Here is a 17,384-nt window from a genome sequence, read left to right as displayed (position 1 = left end):
GGAGAGTATTTCTGAGACGTCTACCTGCTCCCCCGATGCAGGGAACAGCTCTGGTCCTTGGTCTCTCTGTTTCCCTCCCTCTCCAGCTCCGCCTCCCTTTTTCTTTCTTTCTTCCTTAGCTCTCAGTTCCCCTCCTGTTTGTGACTCAATATCAGCCCATCAAACTCTGCTCAACACAAATCAGCCAGAGTTGGTTGCCTTTGCAAGAGAAAGCACCAACACCCCCAGTCTAAACGTGGACTGAAAGATTTAGAACCTTGGTTTCCACGCCTTCATCTAACAGCTGGAGAAATTAAAGTTAAGAGGAGATTTTCAAATCTGGGGTCAAGGAGGGCTTGTGACTTGATGATTAAAAGCACGAGTTCTTGAGACAGCTGGTCTGGACATAAAGCCTGCCTCTGCCATTTTGTAGTTATTCATTGAAATGGGACACACAGCTTTCCAGGCTTCGGGTCCTCACCTCTTAATGTAAGATAAGAACAGCACCTAACTCCCAGGGCTGGGAAAGCTACAAAGTGCATAATAACCTTTGGCTGTTATTTTAGTAATGATTCTTCTAGATTTCTTCTGAGAAGTCAAGCAAAACAGGAATGTAAATTGGAAAAAAAAAAAAAAAGATGCTGAGCAGGAAGGCACTGGAGAAAGAAAGCCTTTCTCCAAAGGGGATGTTTATTTCAGAGACAAGCAGGGGGAAGCTCAACCAGCTGTTTTCCAGGAAATCATCCACTTAACCCAGGGTGAGCTCTAAATTTTAATGACCGGCCAGTGTTGAAAGACTGCAAAAAGAAGAAAACAAAAAAGGATGAGGATGTAAAAACCCAACCACACACTGCATACACTCTGACGTCTCCAATATTTAATCAGATTCCTGAGTTTGGAGGTGGTTCCCATCTCCACTAGGAAAAGAATCACAATCATCACCAATACTGGCATCCAAAAACTGAGCTCAATCATAACGATCAGAAATCAAGTTCCAAGGTTCACTAGGATCTTGGAGCAGTAAGATGTAAATGATTAATCCGCACCTGCTGGACTAGAAGTCTGGGGGTGGGGCCTTGCCTTGGAAGCTTCTCCAGCCACAGATGTTCTCCTGTCTCCAAGCTCCCCCTTCCCTGTTCATCCAAACCTTCTCATCGCAGCGCAAATGCCAACTCCTCCGAGAAGGCTTCCTACTTCTCTCTAAGGGAGCTACACTCTCAGAATGTTCCGTTTCTTCCTAGCAGTCCCAAGTTTGTAATGAGATGCTTTTTGTGATTGTTGGATCAGTTGCTTTTCCCAAGTAGACTGCAAGTTTCACATGACCAGAGATGGTATCTGTTATATACACTACTGTAGATCAGGTTAGATTGGTTTCAGACCCACAACAGTAACTCTGTTTGTCTTTGTTGATTTAATGACTCTGGCAATGCTCCGTTAATTATCATTCATTCACTCACCTGATGAGCACTTACATCTTTAGCATGTACTCTTCATTCAATTAATTATTAATAACCTATAAGTGTTTACTATCTGCCAGGCACAAATGGGAGCGATGAGGACACAGCCATGACAAAGAGACAAAAATCTCCACCCTCGTGGAATTTAGGGGGAGGAGAGCGTCAATGAATACACAAAAATGACATACCTTGGTGGAGTCTTAAGCTTCGGAGAAAAGCAAGTAGAGAAGAGAAATAGGGAGGGTCAGGATGGGGGCAATTTTGAAGAGAGATGCTGGAGAAGCAGAAACCCCAACAACTGAGGGAACACAGTGTGAGGCATCGGGTGGGGGCGAGGTCCAGAGGGAGCCGTGGTGAGGGGCGTCCTGGGTCATCGAGGCCGGAGCGAGACGGGAGGGGGCCAGGCGGTGGACGGGGCGCCCGGGAGCAGACGCAGGCAGGGCCCTGAAGGACTTTAGGTTGTGCTCTGAGATGCGGAATTGCTGGGAAGGATACATCTGGAAAGAGAAGTGGGATTTCAAATTATTTTGGAGCGAGTTCCTTGACAACCCAGTGGTTAGGAGTCTGCTCTCACTGCTGAGGGCCTGGGTTCAACCCCTGGTCAGGGAACTAAAACTCCTACAGGCTGCATGGAGTGGCTAAGTAAATATATATGTATGAATATATGAATACATATATATTATTCACTTCCCTGGTGGCTCAGAGGGTAAATCCTCTGCCTCCAATGCGGGAGACTCGTGCTTGATCCCTGGGTCGGGAAGATCCCCTGGAGAAGGAAATGGCAACCCACTCCAGAACTCTTGCCTGGAAAATCCCATGGACAGAGAAGCCTGTTGGGCTACAGTCCATGGGGTCGCAAAGAGTTGGACACGACTGGGCGAATTCACTTCACTTCTATATTATTGACTACATATACATATTTGAATATCTGAGTATATATGATATTTGACAATTGACAGATATTTGAATACATACATACATATGTGCATAAAGTAGTCTGACTCTGGAGACTAGGCTGAAGGGGGCCCGGGGAGCTGCGAGGCTCTGGGGACCCTCTTTCTCCCTGGCCGGGGGCTGCGGCAGGACGTGCCGGTGATCAGGCTCTGTGAAGGAAAGGGCTCCAGGAGGGGCTGAAGGGCTGGCTGTGGGGTGTGAAGGAATAAAGGGGTGTCAGGGCGACTCCAGTAGGTCCGGCCTAAGCCACTGGGCGACGGCGCGCCTTCTGCCGCGCTCCGAGGAAAGCAGGTGGTGGGGGTGGTGGTGGCGGGGCACGCAGGGTGGGGGCGCTGGGGTTCCGGCCTGTGCTGTTTCAGGCTGTTTACAGCATCCGAGGGGGCAGTTCCAGGACAGACACCGACCTTGCCTCTCTGAGGGAGACGCCTGGCCAACAGCACAGCCGCGAGGCGGTCCGCCCTGTGAGCCGGCGCCGGGCGCCTCGGCGGTGACGTGGTGGCGGCAGTCACGTGGCGTGACGCACGGCGTGCGGCGTCGCCGGGCTCGGGGGCGGCGTTGGTGGGGAGGGGGCGGGAGGGCTGAGACCCGGGCAGGGCCCGCCAGGCTAAGTGCCGGAGGAAGGGACGCGCTTGGCGCGCCTGAGAAGCAGGAAGACGGCAAGTCCAGGAGGCTTACCCACGGCTGCGTCCTACTTTAACGTGATGGCAGGGGCTTCCCTGGGGGTCCGGCGGCTAAGACTGCACACTCCCCGTGCAGGGGGCCTGGGTTCGACCCCGAGAGGGAGAACTACATCCCACAGGCCACAACTTGGAGTTATATGGTGCAACTGAGACCCTGTGCAACGAGGTGAGTTTTTTTTTTTAAGAAGACCCTAAAATCATAAAGATTATTATAAATAAGTAAACACAATGGGAAGGTTTTGGAGACTTACAGGAACGATACGGCCACACCTGACTCCCATTTTTAAAAATAACTTTGGAGGGCTTCCCTGGTGGCTCAGTGCTAAAGAATCCACCTGCCGACGCAGGAGACACGGGTTTGATCCCTGGTCCGGGAAGATCCCACATGCCGCGAGGCAGCAAAGCCCCGTGCGCGGTTAAGTACTGAGCCTGTGCTCTGGAGCCCGGGAGCCGTAACTAGTGAGTCCAATTGCCTAGAGCCCGTGCTCCAAAGCAAGAGAAGCCGCGACTAGAGAAAAAAGCCCGCCCAGCCCAGCCCCAGATGAAAGCAAGGGCACCGCTGGAGACTGGATTCGGTTAAGAGGGAGCAGGAAACCCCATTAGCATGCCATTAGGCATCACCCAGCCAAACAGGACGCTGACTCAGAAGGTCAGTGGAGGCGGAGAGAACCGGACAGACGTGGGACCTGCCTTGGAGGGCGAGACGACAGGATGAGAGGAAGAGGGATCCGGGGTGCTGAGCTCCTGGGGTGCGCGGGTTGTTGGAGGCCCCCGGAGCTCAGGGGGAAGCTCAGCAGGACGGCTCACCCAAGTGGGACATGACCGAGGGAGGGGGAGCAGGGGAAGCATACTGATATGCTTTTAAAGGGAGTCGAGTCCACATACAGCGGAGCAGACACGAGAAAGACTCCAGCCTGATGACTTTTCCCAAAGTAGCATATCCGGGAAACAGGCCCCGAAAGCCCGTGTGACCGCCCCATTCCCTCCTCACTATTCCTCCCCCAAGGCAACCACTGTCCTCGCCTGACACAAGTCTTACTGACAGCTTTAGACCTATGATTCACAGATGATAATCCGAGGGAAGCGTGCGGCACTTGCTTATGTAATTATCCGAAAAACAGGCCCACTCGGGTCTTCTAGGCCGAGCACGCTTGTCTCTCCTGGGAGGCGGGCCTGTCTCCCCTTCTGCGCCTAGGGGGCGCCGCGGAGCCGGCGCGGGCTGGTGGCCGGCGGCCTGTCCCCCGCGAGTCAGAGGGGCGGCAAACCCAGCGCGAGGTCCAACTGCAAAGCCTGCTCCCGGCGGGCCGGGGGCCTGCTCCGCCCAGCCTCCCTTCTAGGTTTCACTTCACTCGTCCAGTCCTCGCAGAGGCACCCTTGTCAGTTCCTAGTTCTTGCGGCGGCTAATACTTGACTACGTTACAGCCACTTTTCCTCTGTCCTGGAAATTAACCTCTTCTGTTTCTTTCCCTCCCTCCCTCGCTCTCCTCCTCCTCCCCTCTCACTATTCCTGGGATTATTTCTTTTGGAAATAATTCCCTGTGCACTCTGCCTCCATAAATCTCTGAATCCTGGCACATGGAACAAGCCTGTATTACAAGGGAACAGAATCAACAGGCAACTGGGAGGCAAGCTTCTACCTCTGCAGTTTCGCCCCGGTAGGAGGACCAGGTAACGCCTCCCGGACAAAAGGTTCATCTTTTCAACTGCTTTTACTTTTTGGGAGACCCCCATTCCCTGTCTTTTTATTAAACGGCTGTTTTCGCGTCCTTGGCTCTGCATGTTTTCTGCATAACATGAAACAGTAACCTTTAAGTCTTCCACATCCTGCTGTGCTCTGGACTCACAAACCACAGTTTACACACACACACACACACACACACACACACACACACACACACACACACACACACACACACACACACACACACACACACACACACACACACACACACACACACACACACACACACACACACACACACACACACACACACACACACCTCCCCCCCCCCCCCCCGAATCTGTACTAGCTGACTGCTGGCAAAAGAAAACAACTTTTCACTGTTACTCTGGCTCTTTCTGTTTAACACCTTAATTGAGATATAATTTACGTGCCATAAAATTTACCCGTTTTAAAAAAAAAAAAATTTACCCGTTTTAAGTGTGTAATTCAGTCTTTTTTTTTTTCCCCAGTTTATTTACTGAGGTGTACCGTGGCTGCTGCTTTTTGAAAAGGGAGCCACTGGGTGAGCATTTTGACTCCACAGTCCCTCCTCACCTAGAGAGGTGACATCTAAAGATCAGAGAGCAGATTCTGTTTCACCCCCCAAAATAGCTGTTTTATTCATTGTGCCATTTACAACTCACTTCCTGTGTTTTGACTCTGAGCTGCAGGCCTGCTGCTTAGAAGCCAGGTGAACTGGGTTTTTTTTTTTTTTACACAATGTCAAGAAGTTTCTCTTGTGGTAGAGGAATTTTCTGCTTGCTTTTTTGTTTTGTTAGTGTTTAGTGAGTCTTCAGATCTTTGCTTCATCTGCTGAGCTAATTAGAGAGATGTGAAATGTACCTTTGTGACAAGACAGAGTATTCAGACACAGTCAGTATTTAGAGCTGCATTCTAACTGTTGAGACTGGTGAAAAAAGGAAGATGCCTAGAAATATAAATAGGACATGGAGGCCTAGAACTTTCCCCTAATATTACAGTCTTCATCTATCCTTGAGTTTTGACATCTCTGAGTCTTTATTATTTGAGAAACAGAAATGACAATAATCACTTTAGGAGATCTGCCTGAGGATCACATGAGATAATTCACTTGAAAACACGTAGAATGCTAACAATTTTTAAAAATCTATTACCGTTCACTGAACACGAATCTTAAGAAGCTTCAGTAACGGTGTAAGAATTCTGTTTTGGCGAATGTACATTAGAAAGTGCACAGTGCCCGCTGTTGGAGAGAGTGTGCCAGTTTAACCAGTGGCTCAGCCGACAGGTTACGAGGCCTGCTGTGCGCCAGCCCCGGGGCCTGAATGGTGCAGGCAGAGCTGTGTGGAAGAAAGAGAGTCAACATATAGTTGAGCAAATAAATATCTAAGTACAAACTACGCAAGGGTTGCGGAAGGAGCTATTGTGGTGTGTTTATGTCTAAAACAACTTAAGATAATGAATATTTTGCTAGTAAACGTATACCTATAGGCACAGAAAAGTTTTCTGAAATAATTCATGAGAAATTGGTTATAAGGGTCTCTTTTTGTGATAGAAACCAGAAAGTACAGACGGGAATGTCTTCTACTTTTTACTCTGTAACTTTTCTATACAACTTCAAGTTTCTAATTAAAAGCATGTACTTTTATCATTTGTTTTGTTGTTATCCTAGAAAAATATATCTATATCTTTAAGATATAAGTAGGCTTTATTAAGTCTATCAGTAGGCTTCTTTGGTCAATAGGCTGAGAGTCCATTTTTATTTTCTTCCTTAGACTTCTATCTAAAAACAACCTGTTATTTTAAATGAATAAATGATTAACTGCTTGAAATACTTAACTTGTCATGCCAAACTAATTAAAAATTAAATATTACACTTGAAAAGACAAAGGTCATTTACTAGAGTGCAAGAATTTATCAACCCATACCAAATCATTACCAGCCTGCTGTGCCCACAAAGTTTGCCCAGATAACACTTTCCTTCAACAGATGTCTGAGTGCTGACTGTGTACCAGGCATTGCTCTGAGCACTGACTACCAGATGAAACAAAACCCTCGGGGAGTCACAGACAGACTCTAGTTGGAGGAAACAGACAAGTAAACCAAATACATATTTACATACAATAAGTGCTAGAAAAAAAAATGAAAGCAGGGCTGGCTGGCAAGTGTCCCGGGGAGACAGAGGGTGCTTTTCGCTCATCATTCAGAATACATTCTGCAGCTTCATTGCTGCAGAGAAAGGTCAGGAGGCCTGTCAGAGGAGATGCCATTTCAGCCTGGATGGAGAGAAGGGAGACGTGAGCCATGCAGATAAATGATGGAAGAGTGTTCTCTGCCAGAAGAAAGGACCAGTAAAGGCTCTGAAATGGGAGAGCTGGAAACCAGTAAATCGACAGTAAGTACAGGACCCTCGTACTGTTTATTCTACACACTTGTCACAGTGCTCCGAACACTTCATAATTTAAAATTAAAAAAAAAACTAAAGGTGAACACTGACAGCTTTATTATTGTGTATACAGGACTCAGATTGTGTGGTTCTGGACATTGCTTCTCTTTTTTCAATAGTTAATAAAAAGTCAGTGTGGACTACACATCCTAGAAAAAAATAGATATATCTTTATTAAGACAGGGCTTAAGATTCTTTAGCCATATTCATGTCATTATGATGTATTTTTATTATTCTCACAGTATCTCATAAAATGTGTACTTTATTACTATAGTACATGAGATTTTAAAAGTCTTTTTTATTGTTAAAAAATCTTTTTTATAGTACATGAGATTTAAAAAATTTTTATTGTGCTAAAAAGCACATAATGTAAACAAACACATTTTCACCAGGGGGCTTCCCTGGTGGCTCAGTGGTCAGGAATCCGCCTGCCAGCGCGGTGATGCAGGTTCGATCCCTGGGTGAGGAAGATGCCCTGGAGAGGCAATGGCTACCCCCTCCCGTGTTCTCACCTGAGGAATCCCATGGACAGAGAGGCCTGGAGGCCCACAGTCCCTGGGGCCACAGAGAGGCGGACACGACCGAGTGACGGCACGGCAGCAGGGTCTTGGTTGCCTCTGACTGTGCAGCTCTGGCGCTATGGAATTCTCCCCGTTGCACCACGCTCACCGCCAGCCAGCTTCGAGTCTTCCGCCTTTCTAAACTGAACCTCTGTCCCCACTCAGCACTAACTCCCCACGCCCACCACGAGTGCACCTGCTGACTCTCTGAACCTCTGCTCTCGGCATCTCGTACACGTGGAGTCAGAGTCCCTGTCTGCACCTGAAGCTCACTGGAATGGTACAAGCCCATTTCTAGCCACCGAAAATTAAACTAGTGACTATTAATTACTTCATAAGGGAAAGGACCCTGAGACACACTGTCTTCTGTCTGCTGTGAGATGCTCAGCGGTCAGAGGGGCACAATGACTGAGTCCCTGAACTACTTAAAACAACAAGAAAAACAGCCAACCCTCAGGAGCCTTAGCACAGCATCTGACTGTATGCTGGCATGCACTTCCTGCTGAGGTCCTTCCCTTAGAGTGAAGGGCTGCTGTGAAGTCACCTCTAAGGCCTTTGATTCCTTCTCCTGCCTCTTCTCTCACATTCTCAAGTCCTAACTCCCTGAATTCTGATGAAAATCACGGGATTTTTCATGCTCCCTGGCTGAGCACCAGGTTAATCTTCTCTTCCTCTTTCAGACAGGATCTGTGGGCAGGCTGCTCTAGAACAGCGGTTCTCAACCAGAGGCCATCCAAGCCCGCCCACCCTGCCCTTCGTGGGGGCGCGTGGCCGCTACAGGAGACGGGGGGCCTGTCGTGACTGTGGAGGGAGCGCTGCCAGCATCTAATGAGTCCTGACCTGGGAGCTGGAAACACCCCCCCAGTGCACAGGACAGCCCCAAAGCACAGAAGGATCCAGTCCGAACATCAGCAGTGCCAAAGACGGGAGCCTTGGGTGCAGAGAGACGGGAGGAGGAGGATGGGAGAAAACGGCTGGTGGCCCCGGCCTGCTCATGCCCATCCGGTGTCTCCCACCGAGGGAACAGCCCAGCAACTTCTTTCTTTTGCTGTTGACTCTCCACCCTTGACTGGGCTTCCCAGCTGGTGTTACTGGTCAAGAATCCGCCAGCCAATGCAGGAGACGCAAAGAGAATCCACCAGCCAATGCAGGAGACCCAAAGAGATGCCAGTTTGATCCCTGGAGCAGGAAATGGCCACCTACTCCAGTATTCTTACCTGGGAAATCCCATGGACACAGGAGCCTGGCAGGCTACAGTCCATGGGGTCACAAAGAGTCGGACACGACTGAACACACTTACGTACTTACTGACTTATTCTCCTCCTGATTACTCTGTTATTCCTGAAGACTTGGGTGTGTGACTTCAATAACGCCATGTTAGACCCAAACACAATGGAATAAATGAAAACTGGAGGGCAAATTCTAACATGTACCAGAGCTGTATGAACATTCTTTCTAAGACTTGAAAAAATCTTCAGATCCTTGGTTTAATTTAATGGATGATACATTCATCTGCATATGGCATTCAGCAGCAAAGTAAACTTTTTTCTGCGTCTTTGTTTCCAAATCAATGGGGAACAAAGGATATCCCCATTCCATTCAAGCCGTTTCAGTGATTCTCAAATGAATGTGGGAGTAATAGTCAAGTCATTTAAAATACAGTGACGAGAAAGCATGCTTAGTAACCTTGTAAACATTCTATGAAGGTACAAGGGGGCCTTTAAGAAGAACATCCAAGTCCTTTCTATATAATAGCCCTTTGTACTTTGAAATGTTCAGATGCCAATAAAACAGAATTGAACAGAACAGACTAGAAAGACTGCAACTTCCAAATTTTCTAGTAACAGTGCTGTTAAAACATGATTTTTGTTTCTTAACACTCAGAAGCTTCAGCTTCCTCAGCCCTACTTACAGAAAGGACCTTGGACACACAGTTCACCAACCGCCAGAGGAATTCAGGAGGAAGCTAACTGCACCCTAAGGTCTTTGAAGCTCTCAAACGATGACCCAAGCTTTGTGTTTTTCTATTTTGAAAACAGCAGCAGCTTGGCGGGAAGCAGGAATTAGAGAAGAGAACTGACTGAAACCCGCCCTCCAAATGGGAAGAAAAACTACCAGTAACGAACTGTGAGGTTTGAAATCACTGTGCATCATACTATCCATTATTCAGACGGCTTCCAGCCTCGCTACCTGGCACCTTCTCCTGCTCTGCGCTGCCTGCAGAAACGCACTGCAGGAAGGCTGAGCTGGCCTTTCAGAGGAAAGGACGCTTCTTTATCTTCCCATTCTGCCTCTCCCCTCTATCTGCGTTCTTTCTCTCTGTTGCTATCTGCATGTGTTGCAATCCCCTCCGGTATTCCAAAGGCCAACGAAACAGTCTCCCGTCAGGGTACTCAGCCAAGCACATTCACTGCTCAACTGTGTTTTTCTCAGCCCTTTCACCCACTGATTTCAAATTTCTCTTTCAAGAGGCTAGCGATGGCAGACCTCAACTGAATCAGTTACAAAGAGGTGAGCTGGGAAACCACACCCGGGAGATTACTTGGAAGAGGAGAGCAGCCTGACACTCTTCATCTAAATCCCTAGTCCTCACTCCAGCCTACAAGATGGCAGGAAACTCGCAGCCATAAGTGAATGAGCTCAGCCGGCCTCGAACGGGTTCTTTTAAAAAGGGTGTGTGTGTGGGTGTGTGTGTCTGTGTGTGTTTGTGTATGGAGGGGGAGGAACAGAGGCACGGGTTCTTTTAAAAAGTATGTGTGTGTGTGTCTGTGGTGTGTGTGTGTGTGTGTCTGTGTGTGTGTGTGTGTCGGTGGTGTGTGTGTGTGTGTCTGTGTGTCTGTGGTGTGTGTGTGTGTCTGTGTGTGTGTGTGTGTGGAGGGGGAGGAACAGAGGCACTCTGCCCGGGAGAACCTGGAGAGAAAGAAGTCCTCTCTCCTAGCACTGTCTGGGACTCAGTCCATACCTGACCAAAAAAAGAAAGTGCCCTACCTAACTGGTTTGACTGTTTCCCAGCTACTTCCTGGAGAAGTAAACAGAACCTTATCATTCTCAGGGACATCTGACTTGGACATTTTTTCCCCCAAGTAAATGTTTGTAATTTCAATGCTCTTCCACTGCTGCCAACTGCTGTCTTTGAACTGGATCCACTGACAGTTCTATCTCGGAGGAAGCGAGCTCCATAGCAAGGAGCCAGGGAAGCCTGCGCCTCCCACCAGGCTGCCTCTCTGCGGCCACTGGGTGGGACTGGGGGCGCGTGGTGACCCGGGACCTTGCAGTTATCTCGTCAAACTGGAGCTGGACCAAGAGAGGTTCTCCCTGTGCCCCCGGGCCTCTCCAGTCGGGCGGGATTTCTGTTGATTGCTTTGCACTTCTCAGTGAATCCAACACTTGGGGCATTTTTCTCTCTTGATTCAGGAAGTGGGGAGCTGAGCTCTGAGAGTCTTTCTGCTCCGATGATATAAACAAATTGTAGAGGAAGTCAAGTCAAACTTTCCCTTGCTGCTTTTGTTCTCCCAACCAGCGATTCAGAAAACAGAGCCAACTTTTTTTTTTTTGGATGACTTTTAAAGATTGCTCTTAACTGGAAAGGCAGAAACTCTCTTTTTAAAAAAAAAACAAACAAAGATACTCAACTTACTGTTTTGAAAAAAGAAATGCCCTAGAAGGTTTGGGTTTTCTTTTTCTTTTTTTTTAAATAAGGCTGTTTGTGAGACTTTTCAAACCAAATGTCTCCCTTGACATTGCAGTTACCTAATGGTTGTTCTTTCCTTCAAACTTCAACCAAAAGAGCATTAATGAGCTTTGTGTGGACAATGGCCAGACTTGATTAGAGGCCCTTGGTGCCATAATTCACAGCCAAGGAGAGCTAACAGTCATGATTCAATCAGGGTGCCCATACAAGGCATACAGCAGACAGAAACGAGACAACTTATTTACAGCAGCAGCAGATACTGCTTGAAAAAAAGCACACATAATAAGCCCTTCTTGGCGTGGAAGCTACTTGAAGGCCTTATCACCAGCTTGTAAGATGTCATCTCTGGGTCTCACCCATGGTTCTGAGAGAGACCATTTCCAAACCAGAGACCCCTGACATCCCCAGGCAAACGCTTACCACCCCTGTCCTAGTCATCTAGTGAAAGAAGCTCTGCGCTGCGTAAGCGAAGGGAGGCAGGATGGTGGGGAGATGCACATTCATCTGCAGGGGGGCCTCCCGCACTGGTGTTCTGGCATGTGAATCCTGGCGCAAGAAATAAGACGTGACGCCACGTGGGGATCTACACGCCACGCCTGCTCGTCCTTGGCTGGCGCGCCGTGTACACGGGCAGATAGTCAACTCTCAGAAACAGCCCGGTTTTCTAGTGAAGCGTGCTAAGCGCAAACACAGGCTCACACTCCTGACTGCAGCTCTGCGTTCCCTCTGTACAGCGGGGATACGGTGGGACACGGCAGTGCTGTCACATGGGTTAAAAGTGGCACAGCGACACCTCACCCCCACGCGCGTGTGTGCTAGACGCTCAGTGAGAGGTCGTCCTTGTTCGCCTGGGTCAGGAAAAACCAGCATCGGTAGAATCTAAATTCAGATTGTATTTACAAAGTTACTTCTATTAATATGTCAGAACGTGTTTGTTTAACCATGATTGTCCCTGCCCTCCTTATCTACAATACATGATATACTGTAGCTACTCACAGACCAATAGGTAGATAAAATCAGTTATGCAAGTTGTAATTGTGCAATTACTGAATAAAGAAAGGATGAAAGGAAAATGTAAAGTTCTGAAAGCTGGCTTGAGTTCACGTTTTATCTTATATTCATTAAACTGTTTATTTATTTGTCTACACTCTCTCTCTGTTGATCATTTTCCAGGCATGCATTTCCCCTGAGCCACATCAGATGAGAAAGCTGTTTCATTTCCATTGCAGGGGAAGCAGACCCACAGCACACCCAGAGGCAGTGCCTTGCTTGGAGGCCGCCGAGGTGTGCTCGGCAGTGTTAGAAGCTGTGTGCACCTCCACACCCCATAACTACTTTGAGAGCTTTGATATAGAAATATGCAATACCTACAGTGCTCCAGAATTTCTATAAAGCAAATAGAGCTATTATGCCATGATGCAATTGCCATACATTTACCAAATTCAACGAATGCATGTACTGGGTGCTGGGGTACAAAAAGTGGTCATCAGTGCTGACTGGTCCCAGATAAGCAGGACCAGAAAAGCAGAGACACCGTTATGAGTCCTATGCGTGCAGTCACTCTGTCGTGTCCAACTCTTTGCGACCCCGAGGACTGCAGCCCACCAGGCTCCTCCATCCATGGGGATTCTCCAGGCAAGAATACTGGAGTGGGTTGCCATTTCCTCCTCCAGGGCATCTTCTGGACCCAGGGATCAACCTGCATCTCAAGTCTCCCGCACTGACAAGCTTCACCTGAGAAGAAAGTAAACCCTCGTACCCAACCAATAGCACCTGTGGGTGTGAAGACACACAGGAGGGTCACGTTTGGTGCATTTTCCACTTATCAGTTCACCTCTTATTATACCTGATGCAACATGACCTTGGAATTCTGGTGGGTCCTCTGTCCAAGTGTAAGTGGGATACCAGGGAAAGCAAGAGAGAATTTTGAATAAAAGTATTCACTAGGCTATTGGGTTTTTTAATCATTCTATTAATCACGATTCTCTGGAAAAATAGAATCAATAGGATATGGATGTATAGGAAGAGATTTGTTATGAGGAAATTGACTCATGCAGTTATGGAGATTGAAAGGTTGCATAATTTTCTGTCTGGAAGCTGGCAGCCCAGGAGAGCCAGAAGTATAGTTCCAGGCTGAGTCCAAAGGCCTGAGAAACAGGAGGACTTATGGCAGGAAAATCAATGTCCCAGCTTAAACCAGGAGTCAGGAAGAGCCAAACTCTTCCTCCTCTGCTGTTTTGTTCTGTTCAGTCGCTCTAGGGACTGGATGAGGCGCACCCAGACTGAGGGCACGCTGCTTCACTGAGTCTACGAATCCAAGGCCAGTCTCACCTGGAAACACCTTCATAGCCATTCCCAGAAACAGCACAGAACCAATATCCGGGCAACCCGTGATCTTGCTGACACAAAATTAATCATCACAACCCACTAAAGAGGAATAGATGATGTGATCACCCACGAAAAAGAAATACTGACACTGACAGAGATACCATAAAAGAAATGCTCCATCTCCACAAAAGGGATGGTAACCAAGACGCGTGTGTGCATGCTCAGCCAGGTCTGACTCTTTGCCACCCTGCTCCTCCATCCACGGGATGCTCCAGGCAAGAACACTGGGGTGGGATGCCATTTCCTTCTCCAGGGTATCTTCCCAACCTGGGGAGCGAACCCGCAGTCTTCTGCGTCTCCTTGAATTGGAAGGCAGATTCTTTACCATTGAGTCACTTGGGAAGATTCATTCCTGCCCCTAAAACACACATTGCCTAAGATCATATATAAAACACTTGACAGATATTTTCCCAAATTTGACACAAAAATCCTAAAGATTTGTATCACAGTAATGCGTTGTCATGTATGGATATGAGAGTTGGACTGTGAAGAAAGCTGAGTGCTGAAAAATTGATGCTTTTGAACTATGGTGTTGGAGAAGACTCTTGAGAGTCCCTTGGACTGCAAGGAGATCCAACCAGTCCATCCTAAATGAGGTCAGTCCTGGGTGTTCATTGGAAGGACTGATGCTGAAGCTGAAACTCCAATACTTTGGTGACCTCATGTGAAGAGTTGACTCATTGGAAAAGACCCTGATGCTGGGAGGGGTTGGGGGCAGGAGGAGAAGGGAACAACAGAGGATGAGATGGCTGGATGGCATCACCGACTCGATGGACATGAGTTTGAGTAAACTGCGGGAGTTGGTGATGGACAGGGAGGCCTGGCGTGCTGCGATTCATGGGGTCACAAAGAGTCAGACACGACTGAGCAACTGAACTGAACTGAATGTGTTGTGAAGCCAAAAGAAACTTCTCTAAATTGATAATAATTTATTTAAAAATAAACTTTAATTAATCCTGATGGCAGGATTAAATCTTCTTCTAAGTAGTCTCCCTCTAAAAAATATAATCCAAGATCATTGTCATATTAACAGGTAGTCCAAGAGTATGCAGGGCTTCCTAGGTGTTGCTGGCAGTAAAGAATCTGCCTGCCAATGCAGGAGACCTAAGAAAAGTAGGCCAGGAAGATCCCCTGGAGGAGGAAATGGCAACCCACTTCAGTCTTCTTACCGGGGAAATCCCACAGAGGAGCCAGGCAGGCTGCAGTCCATGGGGTCACAAACAGTCGGACGTGGCTGAGTGACTGAGCCCACAAGAGTATGTAGACAAAATATATAGGAAGCATACACTGTAGGAAAAGTCAGGTAGCTAATTTAAAAAAAACCCAGGTATATGCATTACCTAACTTAACTACCCACCTCCACTCTGGCCACGTGACGCAGTGCAGGCCAGTGAAGCAGTAACAGGAGGCTCTGGGAGAGTCCCGGCCAGGTCTGTTGTGTTGAAAAGGAAAAGAGGTCCTTGGTTGTACTCGTCTTCCTTTTCCCCGACTTGAGAGCAAAGCAGTCAGGCGTCCGGCAAGTACAAGGAAGAAAGAATCGCAGAGCTCTGACATTCTAGAGCCGCTGAAACAATGACTTCCTGCCTCTGGACTTCCTTTTACGTGAGAGGAAAAAAACCTAAGTCTCCGCTGGCTTTTCGCTATGGTGGTTGCTACTTACAGCTGAAAGCATCCCAAACTGGTTTAACGCAGTCGAGGCGGAGCACAATCAGATAACCAAGCTCACAATAGCAGCGAATGGAGTGATCAGAAAGAAAACCAAATCTTTCTGACCTTAAAATCTGTACCCTTAAGCATGATGTTACACTGTCATTATGACTTCTGCAAGTAAGCAAAAACGCATAGCAAATGTATTTGCTCCAGATAGAGTAACAAGACCGTGTCATGTTGCCTCAAATTCTAGGACACTAAGTCTACATTCCAATTTTAACTGAATTGTAAATTTCTGGGAGGATATGGACAGTGCGAAGGAATCCCTTAATATTGATAATGTTGAAAATATGCTACAAATGTGCCTGCTAATTTTTTTAAAGATTTTTTTGGGGATGAGGGCCGCTTTTAAAGTCGCTACTGAATTTGTCACAATGTTATTTCTGCTCTATGTTTTGGTTTTAGGCCACAAGGCATGGGCGATCTCAGCTCCATCGCCAGGAATCGAACGCACACGCCCTGCATTTGAAGCGAAGTCTTAACCACTAGACCACCAGGGAAGTCCCAGCACCTCTTAATTTATTCCCATCATCTATTTCTGCATCAATCAAGCTGGGCCAGAGCCCCCCACAGAGACGAGAAGACGGCAGCTCACAGAGTTCAGGTGTCCTGTGCAGGGGGTAGGAACAGGATTAAACTCAGCTATGCTACAGCCCGGGGCTGCGTCTCTGCAAATTAGGGGCACAGTAGCAAAGTGTGTCCCGTCTGTGTCAGGACTGGGTTGGCCAAGAACTTCCTTTTGGTTTTTCCATACGATATTATAGAAAAACCTGAATGAACTTTTTGGCCAATCCAAATGAATAAATGATCTTCCATGTGGCAGCAACTCTGACAGTTCATCCATAAATGAATAACGCTTGGGAAACAGTCTGGTGGCAGATACTGAAGTGAAATAAGCCAGTCAATTCCTGCTCAGCCCCATCTAGCTGTAACATTCGGTGAATTTCACCAGCTCTCTAAGCGTCCGTTTCTTCCTCTGTGAAAAGGAGAGGACATGAATACAGCCTCACAGAATAGTCCTGAGAATTCAAGGTGGGCAAAGCTGCCTGGTTCCAGCCAGACTGTCCAACAGCCCCTGACAAGTGTCCACGGTTATTTAATTACTGTCCCATGTGTCCTTCCTACATGCAAACGAGACAGGTCTGTTCTGATCTGGGTATTTCTCTTTGACAAATTCTGAGCACTCTGAAAACTAGAAGGAATATGCAATAATCCGAGAGCAAATGGTCTCTGCAAAAGGAAAGACCTGAATTTTGCTAGAAACAATGTTCTCCATGCCCATGCATGCATGCTAAGTCGCTTCAGTTGTGTCGGACTCTGTGTGACAGCATGGACTACAGCTCACCTCTCTCCTCTGCCCATGGGACTCACCAGGCAAGAACACGAGTGGGTGCCAAGCCCTCCTCCAGGGATCTTCCCGACCCGGGGACTGAACGGTGTCCCTTCCACCTCCTGCACTGACAGGCAGGTTCTTTACCACAAGCGCCGCCTGGCAGGGAACAAAATGAAAACGAAGCCTGGTGAGAGTGCCAGGGGCAGGGGCCGTGTAGAAAAGAAGGTTTTCCTGCCCTTGCAAAACGTGGGCCAGTCATATATCTGACAAAGGATTTGTATCCAGAGTATATGTTTGAAAGTTTTCAAACAAGAAGAAGCAGAAAGCAAATCACTCAATATTTTAAAGCGGCAAAAGATTTGAATGGACACAACATTAAAAAAAACCATATCACATACTGATAACATATAAGCAAATGAGAAAATGTTCAACGTCTTTAGTCACAGTGATGAGAAGCCACCATGAGCCTATTAGAAGAGCTAAA

At 47.5% G+C, this 17,384-nt stretch overlaps 2 long non-coding RNA genes across 2 annotated transcripts; one reads left to right on the top strand and one right to left on the bottom strand.

Annotated features, from left to right (window-relative positions):
* Positions 1-392: 392 nt before the first annotated feature.
* On the bottom strand, positions 393-15,448 carry LOC136158048 (uncharacterized). The gene is made up of 3 exons (XR_010661311.1): positions 15,215-15,448; positions 1,625-1,933; positions 393-776 (listed from the first exon to the last, which is right to left on the bottom strand). It is a non-coding gene; the product is annotated as an uncharacterized lncRNA (long non-coding RNA).
* On the top strand, positions 4,477-9,668 carry LOC136158049 (uncharacterized). The gene is made up of 4 exons (XR_010661312.1): positions 4,477-4,738; positions 5,264-5,316; positions 6,994-7,167; positions 8,459-9,668. It is a non-coding gene; the product is annotated as an uncharacterized lncRNA (long non-coding RNA).
* Positions 15,449-17,384: the final 1,936 nt, after the last annotated feature.

Source organism: Muntiacus reevesi, chromosome 2 (assembly GCF_963930625.1).
Source record: "Muntiacus reevesi chromosome 2, mMunRee1.1, whole genome shotgun sequence".
Lineage (NCBI taxonomy): Eukaryota > Metazoa > Chordata > Mammalia > Artiodactyla > Cervidae > Muntiacus > Muntiacus reevesi.
Note: the sequence above shows the minus strand (reverse complement) of the source record. Positions and strands in the feature narration are given on the sequence as shown.